Consider the following 12,959-nt stretch of genomic DNA (forward strand, 5'->3'; position numbering starts at 1 on the left):
GTATTAGAAATTTTATAATAATAATTATCATTAATAATAAAAATAATAATATTATTATTAATATTATCCATAGTAGTAGTAGTAGTATTAGTAGTAGTAGTAGTAGTAGTAGTAGTAGTAGTAGTAGTAGTAGTATTAGTAGTATTAGTAATACAAATGGTATTAGTAGTAGTACTAGTAGTGGTAGTAGTAATAGTAATAATAATAATAATAATAATAATAATGCTAGTAATAGTAGTAGTAATAGAATTTGTAAGACTAGCATTGGCAGTATAATTCGACGTTGGATTTGAATTTGTGGTTGAAATGTTGTTAGTAATATTAGTATCATTTGTAATAACAATAGTAGCATTATTCGTAGTAGTTATAGTAGTAATAACGATAGCGGTGGTTGTATAAGTATTTGTAGTAGTATTTGAATGGTATTTTACCATTCCACCTATTGCCCAATAGTCTACCGTGTGAACACACACCCTAACATTTCTTACAATCAAGCGTCGACGGTCAACGGACATAAGTAATTAATTGACACAGTCATATAATTACCGCTCAAGATGTGACGACGTGTCACAGACGATTGGAAAACTATCAACTTCATACGTGATTCGCACTCGAATCGATCTAGTCAGTCATTGTTCACCATATCACCCACCTACAATGGATGTGTGCAGGCAGGCAAGCAAACGATGGTCAACTGACACATCTCATCAGACACACTGAACATGTGTGTGATGGACACGAGCAGACGAGTATTGGAGTATTGGAGATGAGAAGTGCTTGTGTATCTGGTGCACGGTACACACAAACGAACACTTGGTTCAGGTGGACTGAGTGAAATCTGACGGTTGTCGTCTGACTATCGACTGGTCAGTCAATAATCACGATGACTTGACGATAGAATGGATTGGTCAAACAGCCTGTGGAATACCGCATATCAGGTGGCAGAATCGACAGCAGACACACACTGAACTCAGTGTGAACATCAACACCTGTGATGCAGATACATCGAGTCGACCAGTGTCAACCAAACAGGATGAACCACACTCTCACCTACTCATCGTCTGAACGTGATACACTGATTAGTTTCACGAGGCAGACAGTAGTCGGTCGATTCACATGGTGATGAGTGAGTGACTGAATGAGTGACTGAGTGAGGAGGGGGAGGAGGTGATGATGGAGATCGTTTGCATCAGTTCTTCTGACCGACTGATCTGGATCGATGTTGATGATTCATGTGCATGTGCATGTGCGTGTGTATTGTGTTGTGTAATGTAGTGTTGAATAGTACAGTGTATTCGGATGATTATGAAATGGGATGTTGATATTGAGGAATAAGTGTTGTGGGATGTTGTTTAGTTTTTGTGTATGGGTCGTGTTGTTGAGAGTTGTGGAAATAGTGTGAGGGTCGACAATTGTCGGTGGAGTGGCCGAGTGGTCTAAGGCGCTGGTTTTAGGCACCAGTCTGTATAGGCGTGGGTTTGAATCCCACCTCCACCATACCTTCTCACAATCAACACCATCACACTCCCACATCACAGACAATACAATACCGACCACCTCACACATACAACATAATACCAAAACCACACCATCACAGACAATCAACAACACCAACACGTCACACTCTCCACATTCTCACTCCGTTCCGTGTCACTTAGAGACTTCGTCTATTTCACTACACGCACCAGTCATCCACCTCTTCTTAGTCCCACCGACAACATCGTCTGACTGTATCCAACTACTGTCATGTATACCGAATGCTTAACTGACCTGTGCTTCGTGCTGAAATCCTGAAATCCCGAATTCCACCACGCGTATTGTGACACGCAAACACACATGATAAGGATTTATTCGACACCCGAAATAAATCGAAACCTTACATGAATACACTAATCTCGACATACTCAACTTGCAGTCAGATTAACAATCAGATTTGTCGCACTAGTAGTAGTAAAATGAGTATTAGTATTAGAAATTTTATAATAATAATTATTATTAATAATAAAAATAATAATATTATTATTAATATTATCCATAGTAGTAGTAGTAGTAGTAGTAGTAGTAGTAGTAGTAGTAGTAGTAGTAGTAGTAGTAGTATTAGTAGTATTAGTAATACAAATGGTATTAGTAGTAGTACTAGTAGTGGTAGTAGTAATAGTAATAATAATAATAATAATAATAATGCTAGTAATAGTAGTAGTAATAGAATTTGTAAGACTAGCATTGGCAGTATAATTCGACGTTGGATTTGAATTTGTGGTTGAAATGTTGTTAGTAATATTAGTATCATTTGTAATAACAATAGTAGCATTATTCGTAGTAGTTATAGTAGTAATAACGATAGCGGTGGTTGTATAAGTATTTGTAGTAGTATTTGAATGGTATTTTACCATTCCACCTATTGCCCAATAGTCTACCGTGTGAACACACACCCCTAACATTTCTTACAATCAAGCGTCGACGGTCAACGGACATAAGTAATTAATTGACACAGTCATATAATTACCGCTCAAGATGTGACGACGTGTCACAGACGATTGGAAAACTATCAACTTCATACGTGATTCGCACTCGAATCGATCTAGTCAGTCATTGTTCACCATATCACCCACCTACAATGGATGTGTGCAGGCAGGCAAGCAAACGATGGTCAACTGACACATCTCATCAGACACACTGAACATGTGTGTGATGGACACGAGCAGACGAGTATTGGAGTATTGGAGATGAGAAGTGCTTGTGTATCTGGTGCACGGTACACACAAACGAACACTTGGTTCAGGTGGACTGAGTGAAATCTGACGGTTGTCGTCTGACTATCGACTGGTCAGTCAATAATCACGATGACTTGACGATAGAATGGATTGGTCAAACAGCCTGTGGAATACCGCATATCAGGTGGCAGAATCGACAGCAGACACACACTGAACTCAGTGTGAACATCAACACCTGTGATGCAGATACATCGAGTCGACCAGTGTCAACCAAACAGGATGAACCACACTCTCACCTACTCATCGTCTGAACGTGATACACTGATTAGTTTCACGAGGCAGACAGTAGTCGGTCGATTCACATGGTGATGAGTGAGTGACTGAATGAGTGACTGAGTGAGGAGGGGGAGGAGGTGATGATGGAGATCGTTTGCATCAGTTCTTCTGACCGACTGATCTGGATCGATGTTGATGATTCATGTGCATGTGCATGTGCGTGTGTATTGTGTTGTGTAATGTAGTGTTGAATAGTACAGTGTATTCGGATGATTATGAAATGGGATGTTGATATTGAGGAATAAGTGTTGTGGGATGTTGTTTAGTTTTTGTGTATGGGTCGTGTTGTTGAGAGTTGTGGAAATAGTGTGAGGGTCGACAATTGTCGGTGGAGTGGCCGAGTGGTCTAAGGCGCTGGTTTTAGGCACCAGTCTGTATAGGCGTGGGTTTGAATCCCACCTCCACCATACCTTCTCACAATCAACACCATCACACTCCCACATCACAGACAATACAATACCGACCACCTCACACATACAACATAATACCAAAACCACACCATCACAGACAATCAACAACACCAACACGTCACACTCTCCACATTCTCACTCCGTTCCGTGTCACTTAGAGACTTCGTCTATTTCACTACACGCACCAGTCATCCACCTCTTCTTAGTCCCACCGACAACATCGTCTGACTGTATCCAACTACTGTCATGTATACCGAATGCTTAACTGACCTGTGCTTCGTGCTGAAATCCTGAAATCCCGAATTCCACCACGCGTATTGTGACACGCAAACACACATGATAAGGATTTATTCGACACCCGAAATAAATCGAAACCTTACATGAATACACTAATCTCGACATACTCAACTTGCAGTCAGATTAACAATCAGATTTGTCGCACTAGTAGTAGTAAAATGAGTATTAGTATTAGAAATTTTATAATAATAATTATTATTAATAATAAAAATAATAATATTATTATTAATATTATCCATAGTAGTAGTAGTAGTATTAGTAGTAGTAGTAGTAGTAGTAGTAGTATTAGTAGTATTAGTAATACAAATGGTATTAGTAGTAGTACTAGTAGTGGTAGTAGTAATAGTAATAATAATAATAATAATAATAATGCTAGTAATAGTAGTAGTAATAGAATTTGTAAGACTAGCATTGGCAGTATAATTCGACGTTGGATTTGAATTTGTGGTTGAAATGTTGTTAGTAATATTAGTATCATTTGTAATAACAATAGTAGCATTATTCGTAGTAGTTATAGTAGTAATAACGATAGCGGTGGTTGTATAAGTATTTGTAGTAGTATTTGAATGGTATTTTACCATTCCACCTATTGCCCAATAGTCTACCGTGTGAACACACACCCCTAACATTTCTTACAATCAAGCGTCGACGGTCAACGGACATAAGTAATTAATTGACACAGTCATATAATTACCGCTCAAGATGTGACGACGTGTCACAGACGATTGGAAAACTATCAACTTCATACGTGATTCGCACTCGAATCGATCTAGTCAGTCATTGTTCACCATATCACCCACCTACAATGGATGTGTGCAGGCAGGCAAGCAAACGATGGTCAACTGACACATCTCATCAGACACACTGAACATGTGTGTGATGGACACGAGCAGACGAGTATTGGAGTATTGGAGATGAGAAGTGCTTGTGTATCTGGTGCACGGTACACACAAACGAACACTTGGTTCAGGTGGACTGAGTGAAATCTGACGGTTGTCGTCTGACTATCGACTGGTCAGTCAATAATCACGATGACTTGACGATAGAATGGATTGGTCAAACAGCCTGTGGAATACCGCATATCAGGTGGCAGAATCGACAGCAGACACACACTGAACTCAGTGTGAACATCAACACCTGTGATGCAGATACATCGAGTCGACCAGTGTCAACCAAACAGGATGAACCACACTCTCACCTACTCATCGTCTGAACGTGATACACTGATTAGTTTCACGAGGCAGACAGTAGTCGGTCGATTCACATGGTGATGAGTGAGTGACTGAATGAGTGACTGAGTGAGGAGGGGGAGGAGGTGATGATGGAGATCGTTTGCATCAGTTCTTCTGACCGACTGATCTGGATCGATGTTGATGATTCATGTGCATGTGCATGTGCGTGTGTATTGTGTTGTGTAATGTAGTGTTGAATAGTACAGTGTATTCGGATGATTATGAAATGGGATGTTGATATTGAGGAATAAGTGTTGTGGGATGTTGTTTAGTTTTTGTGTATGGGTCGTGTTGTTGAGAGTTGTGGAAATAGTGTGAGGGTCGACAATTGTCGGTGGAGTGGCCGAGTGGTCTAAGGCGCTGGTTTTAGGCACCAGTCTGTATAGGCGTGGGTTTGAATCCCACCTCCACCATACCTTCTCACAATCAACACCATCACACTCCCACATCACAGACAATACAATACCGACCACCTCACACATACAACATAATACCAAAACCACACCATCACAGACAATCAACAACACCAACACGTCACACTCTCCACATTCTCACTCCGTTCCGTGTCACTTAGAGACTTCGTCTATTTCACTACACGCACCAGTCATCCACCTCTTCTTAGTCCCACCGACAACATCGTCTGACTGTATCCAACTACTGTCATGTATACCGAATGCTTAACTGACCTGTGCTTCGTGCTGAAATCCTGAAATCCCGAATTCCACCACGCGTATTGTGACACGCAAACACACATGATAAGGATTTATTCGACACCCGAAATAAATCGAAACCTTACATGAATACACTAATCTCGACATACTCAACTTGCAGTCAGATTAACAATCAGATTTGTCGCACTAGTAGTAGTAAAATGAGTATTAGTATTAGAAATTTTATAATAATAATTATCATTAATAATAAAAATAATAATATTATTATTAATATTATCCATAGTAGTAGTAGTAGTATTAGTAGTAGTAGTAGTAGTAGTAGTAGTATTAGTAGTATTAGTAATACAAATGGTATTAGTAGTAGTACTAGTAGTGGTAGTAGTAATAGTAATAATAATAATAATAATAATAATGCTAGTAATAGTAGTAGTAATAGAATTTGTAAGACTAGCATTGGCAGTATAATTCGACGTTGGATTTGAATTTGTGGTTGAAATGTTGTTAGTAATATTAGTATCATTTGTAATAACAATAGTAGCATTATTCGTAGTAGTTATAGTAGTAATAACGATAGCGGTGGTTGTATAAGTATTTGTAGTAGTATTTGAATGGTATTTTACCATTCCACCTATTGCCCAATAGTCTACCGTGTGAACACACACCCTAACATTTCTTACAATCAAGCGTCGACGGTCAACGGACATAAGTAATTAATTGACACAGTCATATAATTACCGCTCAAGATGTGACGACGTGTCACAGACGATTGGAAAACTATCAACTTCATACGTGATTCGCACTCGAATCGATCTAGTCAGTCATTGTTCACCATATCACCCACCTACAATGGATGTGTGCAGGCAGGCAAGCAAACGATGGTCAACTGACACATCTCATCAGACACACTGAACATGTGTGTGATGGACACGAGCAGACGAGTATTGGAGTATTGGAGATGAGAAGTGCTTGTGTATCTGGTGCACGGTACACACAAACGAACACTTGGTTCAGGTGGACTGAGTGAAATCTGACGGTTGTCGTCTGACTATCGACTGGTCAGTCAATAATCACGATGACTTGACGATAGAATGGATTGGTCAAACAGCCTGTGGAATACCGCATATCAGGTGGCAGAATCGACAGCAGACACACACTGAACTCAGTGTGAACATCAACACCTGTGATGCAGATACATCGAGTCGACCAGTGTCAACCAAACAGGATGAACCACACTCTCACCTACTCATCGTCTGAACGTGATACACTGATTAGTTTCACGAGGCAGACAGTAGTCGGTCGATTCACATGGTGATGAGTGAGTGACTGAATGAGTGACTGAGTGAGGAGGGGGAGGAGGTGATGATGGAGATCGTTTGCATCAGTTCTTCTGACCGACTGATCTGGATCGATGTTGATGATTCATGTGCATGTGCATGTGCGTGTGTATTGTGTTGTGTAATGTAGTGTTGAATAGTACAGTGTATTCGGATGATTATGAAATGGGATGTTGATATTGAGGAATAAGTGTTGTGGGATGTTGTTTAGTTTTTGTGTATGGGTCGTGTTGTTGAGAGTTGTGGAAATAGTGTGAGGGTCGACAATTGTCGGTGGAGTGGCCGAGTGGTCTAAGGCGCTGGTTTTAGGCACCAGTCTGTATAGGCGTGGGTTTGAATCCCACCTCCACCATACCTTCTCACAATCAACACCATCACACTCCCACATCACAGACAATACAATACCGACCACCTCACACATACAACATAATACCAAAACCACACCATCACAGACAATCAACAACACCAACACGTCACACTCTCCACATTCTCACTCCGTTCCGTGTCACTTAGAGACTTCGTCTATTTCACTACACGCACCAGTCATCCACCTCTTCTTAGTCCCACCGACAACATCGTCTGACTGTATCCAACTACTGTCATGTATACCGAATGCTTAACTGACCTGTGCTTCGTGCTGAAATCCTGAAATCCCGAATTCCACCACGCGTATTGTGACACGCAAACACACATGATAAGGATTTATTCGACACCCGAAATAAATCGAAACCTTACATGAATACACTAATCTCGACATACTCAACTTGCAGTCAGATTAACAATCAGATTTGTCGCACTAGTAGTAGTAAAATGAGTATTAGTATTAGAAATTTTATAATAATAATTATCATTAATAATAAAAATAATAATATTATTATTAATATTATCCATAGTAGTAGTAGTAGTATTAGTAGTAGTAGTAGTAGTAGTAGTAGTAGTAGTAGTATTAGTAGTATTAGTAATACAAATGGTATTAGTAGTAGTACTAGTAGTGGTAGTAGTAATAGTAATAATAATAATAATAATAATAATAATAATAATGCTAGTAATAGTAGTAGTAATAGAATTTGTAAGACTAGCATTGGCAGTATAATTCGACGTTGGATTTGAATTTGTGGTTGAAATGTTGTTAGTAATATTAGTATCATTTGTAATAACAATAGTAGCATTATTCGTAGTAGTTATAGTAGTAATAACGATAGCGGTGGTTGTATAAGTATTTGTAGTAGTATTTGAATGGTATTTTACCATTCCACCTATTGCCCAATAGTCTACCGTGTGAACACACACCCCTAACATTTCTTACAATCAAGCGTCGACGGTCAACGGACATAAGTAATTAATTGACACAGTCATATAATTACCGCTCAAGATGTGACGACGTGTCACAGACGATTGGAAAACTATCAACTTCATACGTGATTCGCACTCGAATCGATCTAGTCAGTCATTGTTCACCATATCACCCACCTACAATGGATGTGTGCAGGCAGGCAAGCAAACGATGGTCAACTGACACATCTCATCAGACACACTGAACATGTGTGTGATGGACACGAGCAGACGAGTATTGGAGTATTGGAGATGAGAAGTGCTTGTGTATCTGGTGCACGGTACACACAAACGAACACTTGGTTCAGGTGGACTGAGTGAAATCTGACGGTTGTCGTCTGACTATCGACTGGTCAGTCAATAATCACGATGACTTGACGATAGAATGGATTGGTCAAACAGCCTGTGGAATACCGCATATCAGGTGGCAGAATCGACAGCAGACACACACTGAACTCAGTGTGAACATCAACACCTGTGATGCAGATACATCGAGTCGACCAGTGTCAACCAAACAGGATGAACCACGCTCTCACCTACTCATCGTCTGAACGTGATACACTGATTAGTTTCACGAGGCAGACAGTAGTCGGTCGATTCACATGGTGATGAGTGAGTGACTGAATGAGTGACTGAGTGAGGAGGGGGAGGAGGTGATGATGGAGATCGTTTGCATCAGTTCTTCTGACCGACTGATCTGGATCGATGTTGATGATTCATGTGAATGTGCATGTGCGTGTGTATTGTGTTGTGTAATGTAGTGTTGAATAGTACAGTGTATTCGGATGATTGTGAAATGGGATGCTGATATTGAGGAAGAGGTGTTGTGGGATTTTTTTCTATGGGTTATTTTTTTGATTGTTGTTGTTTTATGTATAAACCTTTATGGATTAAATGATAATCAGTGAATCATGCAAAATGCCTGATTTGAACCATCTGTTTTTTTCAGAGAATCATTTTTGAACTGCTGTTCTATTTACTTTTTACTAATCTCATGGGATGAAAATTTTTTCAACTATAAATTTCGTTTTTTTTATTTGCATTAACTTGACGTTCAAATGCTATGAAACTATATTTCAGATTATAGTATAAGTTCTGATTTGTAAACTAGTTTAGCAAACAGGATCATTTAAAATGATTTGAAGAATTAATAAATAATTGTGCATTTTTTGACTGAAAACCAGAATTGACCCAATTCTACGCTAATATATGTTAAATCAATGAAAGTTCTTCTGCATGTAATAAGTTTATGTTAAAAGTTTGTAAAAATAACTTTTTTCCCCACCCATTGGAAAGTACATATTCCCTTTAAAAATCAATATTGTCTATCTGTTACCTAAATATTTTTAACTATAAAATCTGACATTGGTTTGTACATCTATAAATTAAGAAAAATTAGTAAATTTACAAAACAGTCACAGATGAAAAAAATAACTCAGCTTAAGTTGAACAGCCTATCGAGGCTTATGTATCACATCAAGGTGTGAAGTTTTTTTATTTGTGGTAATATGATTCCGATATATTTTAATCTTTTATCTTGTCTCATTTTGTAAGTATTTGCAGAGTAAACTTCATCAATCGAGTTGTACGTTTGTTCCAAACATTTCTAATAAAGTTACTGAATCCATTGTTTTGCGATACTCTTACTACAGCATATTACGCAATACTATTATCTATTATCCAGTTCAGCTAATACGCACGGTCCTAACATGCAATCAGCACAATTATTCAGTGAAATGAGACAAATATTGCCTAAAAAACTGCATTACTGAAATGGTCGGATAATTATGCTTAGAATTTGTGTATTTGTAGGTAGAAATAGTGAACTGAAAATGGATATGTATCTCATGGCTTTATTAAGGAAAAGATTCAATTTGAAGCAACCACTGAACATTTGCACATTGTTTACTTCAAAGCGATACCGTATGACGTGTTTGATTTTGTTACCCAAACAGTTCTATACAGAACTGTGGTGGTAATAACCTCTGGTCATAAGAATGAATAGTTGTCTGTTTCTCTATATCACGTTAATAAGTTTAGAAATTCAGCTCAAAGCCTTTTGCATTTGAAAGCATTTTAACGTAATGATATTACTCAATGATCGGTTAAAGTTCTTGTCTATCATGAATCACAAGTGATAGTCAGAAACTGATTTGTCCATAGAATTTATTGATATGGTTTGATTCTGATAGCTGTTTTTAAATTGTCACAGGTCAGAAACTAAGCCATAAATTTTAACTTCAGCTATCGAGTTTGATTCCCTGTGATTATAACTGAATAGAAAAATATATAGAATCAAGAAGCAGTTCCATTGTTTCGGTGTATCATTGAGTATTTACTTATGACAATTCCAGACAGTTTAAATAATAATTCTTGTTGCTCTCTTAATAAACACTTCAATTCACATAAATGGTTGACTAGATCAATATCCTGATGATGACAATGGAAGATATGTCGTTCAATTTCGTGGATTAGAGGAATTTAGACAATAACACCGTTGGACGCCGGCTCAGCGGTCTAGTGGTTAAGTGCTCGCGCGCAAGACCAGTAGGTCCTGGGATCGGACCCCGCAAAGCGGGGTCGTGGATGCGCACTGCCGGAGAGTCTCACAATAGGACGGAACAGCCATCCAGTGCTCCCAGGTTTCCCATGGTGGTCTAGCTTCAATTGACTCATGTTCTCAACAATTGAGATTATCCATTTTCGGACGATGTTGAATTGCGAAACCATAAAATTTCAAGTTTACTTATTATGGATTTACTAACTGAGTTTACATGACATTAAATCCTTTTTTAAAATTCGTACTGTGATTAAAATAGAATAATAATTATTAAAGAGGTAACAACGTGACTAATTCTTAGCAAAACACACATTTTACGGAATTCCTAAAATGCAATATTCAGTGAAGTTATTATCTAGTGGTAATATTCATAAATTACTTATGGTGCAACACAAGGGTCCTCCAACTTCAAAATTGTTTTGTGATACTGGTTTATGATGTGTGGGACAGGAGAAAATGATGATCTGTTGTTCGCTTAGTCAGACTAGTAAATAGTCTGACAGATATTATAAAAGTTATATATTTTCTTACGATTATTATCGTTTTTATTGTCGGTTTTTAGTGTGGAAATATACTTACGTTCTAATCAGGCTAGTCACATGTTCCTGATCTGAATGGTGTTGAAATCCTGTAGAAAAGACACTGGGAGAGCACCTAGTGTAGATATTTGCCTACGGTAAATTATCCTCCCACTCATGTAGATGGGGAAAGCCAAGCGTTATAATATATAGTTAGCTATATCGAACCTAGGGCAAATCTATTTAGATCCTAATTTTCACAAATCACATTAGTACAATGAGAACGAATATTAATAAGATAAAAGCAATGAAGGGTCAATGATAGTATCCATTACAGCGGAAAAGTAAACATAAGGAATATATTTCGAATGAAACAGATAAGGTCGAAAAACGAAAAAAGTACAAATGATCTAAGATCCTTTTCAAATCTATTTAGGGATATGGAAAATGGTTACATTATTTCATGAATCAACTGACCGGTTATAGTTGATAAAGAACCAGTCACAAACGCTCATCAGCCTGAATCGCGACACAATTTCAGAAAAGAGATAAAACCAACAAGCTGAATAAAAGATAAGTTGCATTTATATTTGTGCTAATAAACACTAAGCATGTGTTTCTAAGAGAAGAAATAGAACTAAAATATCAAGTAATATGGAAACTCATCGTTCATGAGGAATAAATTGCTATTCTCTAATGTTTTTGATTTTGAGTTTCCTACGTTCAATCACCATTATCTCTCAGACGTCAAACGATTATTATACAACTACCAACAGTTGACAAATTCTTGGAATGACGCAACATTGTGGTATAATTGATCCTATATGCCTTCAAACCTACTCTAGGCATTATGGAGCGTCGATTTAAGCAATCCTTAAATACACGCGACACATGCCTCAACCACATGAGTGTTAATATTCATAGTCTTAACCAACAATAAGATAAAACGTAAAGAATGGAGAGAAAAAAACAAAATCGTGATTGAGACTCTAAAGTCAAATTATTTTGGCATATTGGGAAATGTGTAACCATTATCTATCATCATATCTTATATAAGTTGGAGTAATGTAGCTGACATGAAATCATGGGAGAAACGAATCTATCAAATCTTTATCATTTTTTTGCTAATGTTAGTATGAACATTCTCAGTTCTGTAAACTTTGTTATTGTTGACTTCCCTTCACTCTTTCATTGACTATAAGAATTATGATAACATGAGTAGAAGTAATGTCGGTGCATGAGATAAATTTTTATCAGATATTACATTTTAATAGTTGAGATCATGAGTTAATCGAAGCTAGACCACCATGGAAAGCCTGAAAGCATTGAACGACCGTTTCGTCCTATCGTGAGACTCCTCAGCAGTGCGTATACACGATCTCGCTTCAATTGACTCATGATCTCAACCATTAAAATTACCATAATATCCACACACACACACAAACCCTTCTGATATGAAATATCACATTGTTTACGGACCAGAATGTGTAATAAAAATAGCTTTTTTTGCATGTCGGTCTCATTAATACTGTTATTTCTTAAAGATAATTATAAA

The sequence above is a fragment of the Schistosoma haematobium genome, chromosome ZW (genome assembly GCF_000699445.3).
Source record: "Schistosoma haematobium chromosome ZW, whole genome shotgun sequence".
Taxonomy (NCBI): Eukaryota; Metazoa; Platyhelminthes; class Trematoda; order Strigeidida; family Schistosomatidae; genus Schistosoma; species Schistosoma haematobium.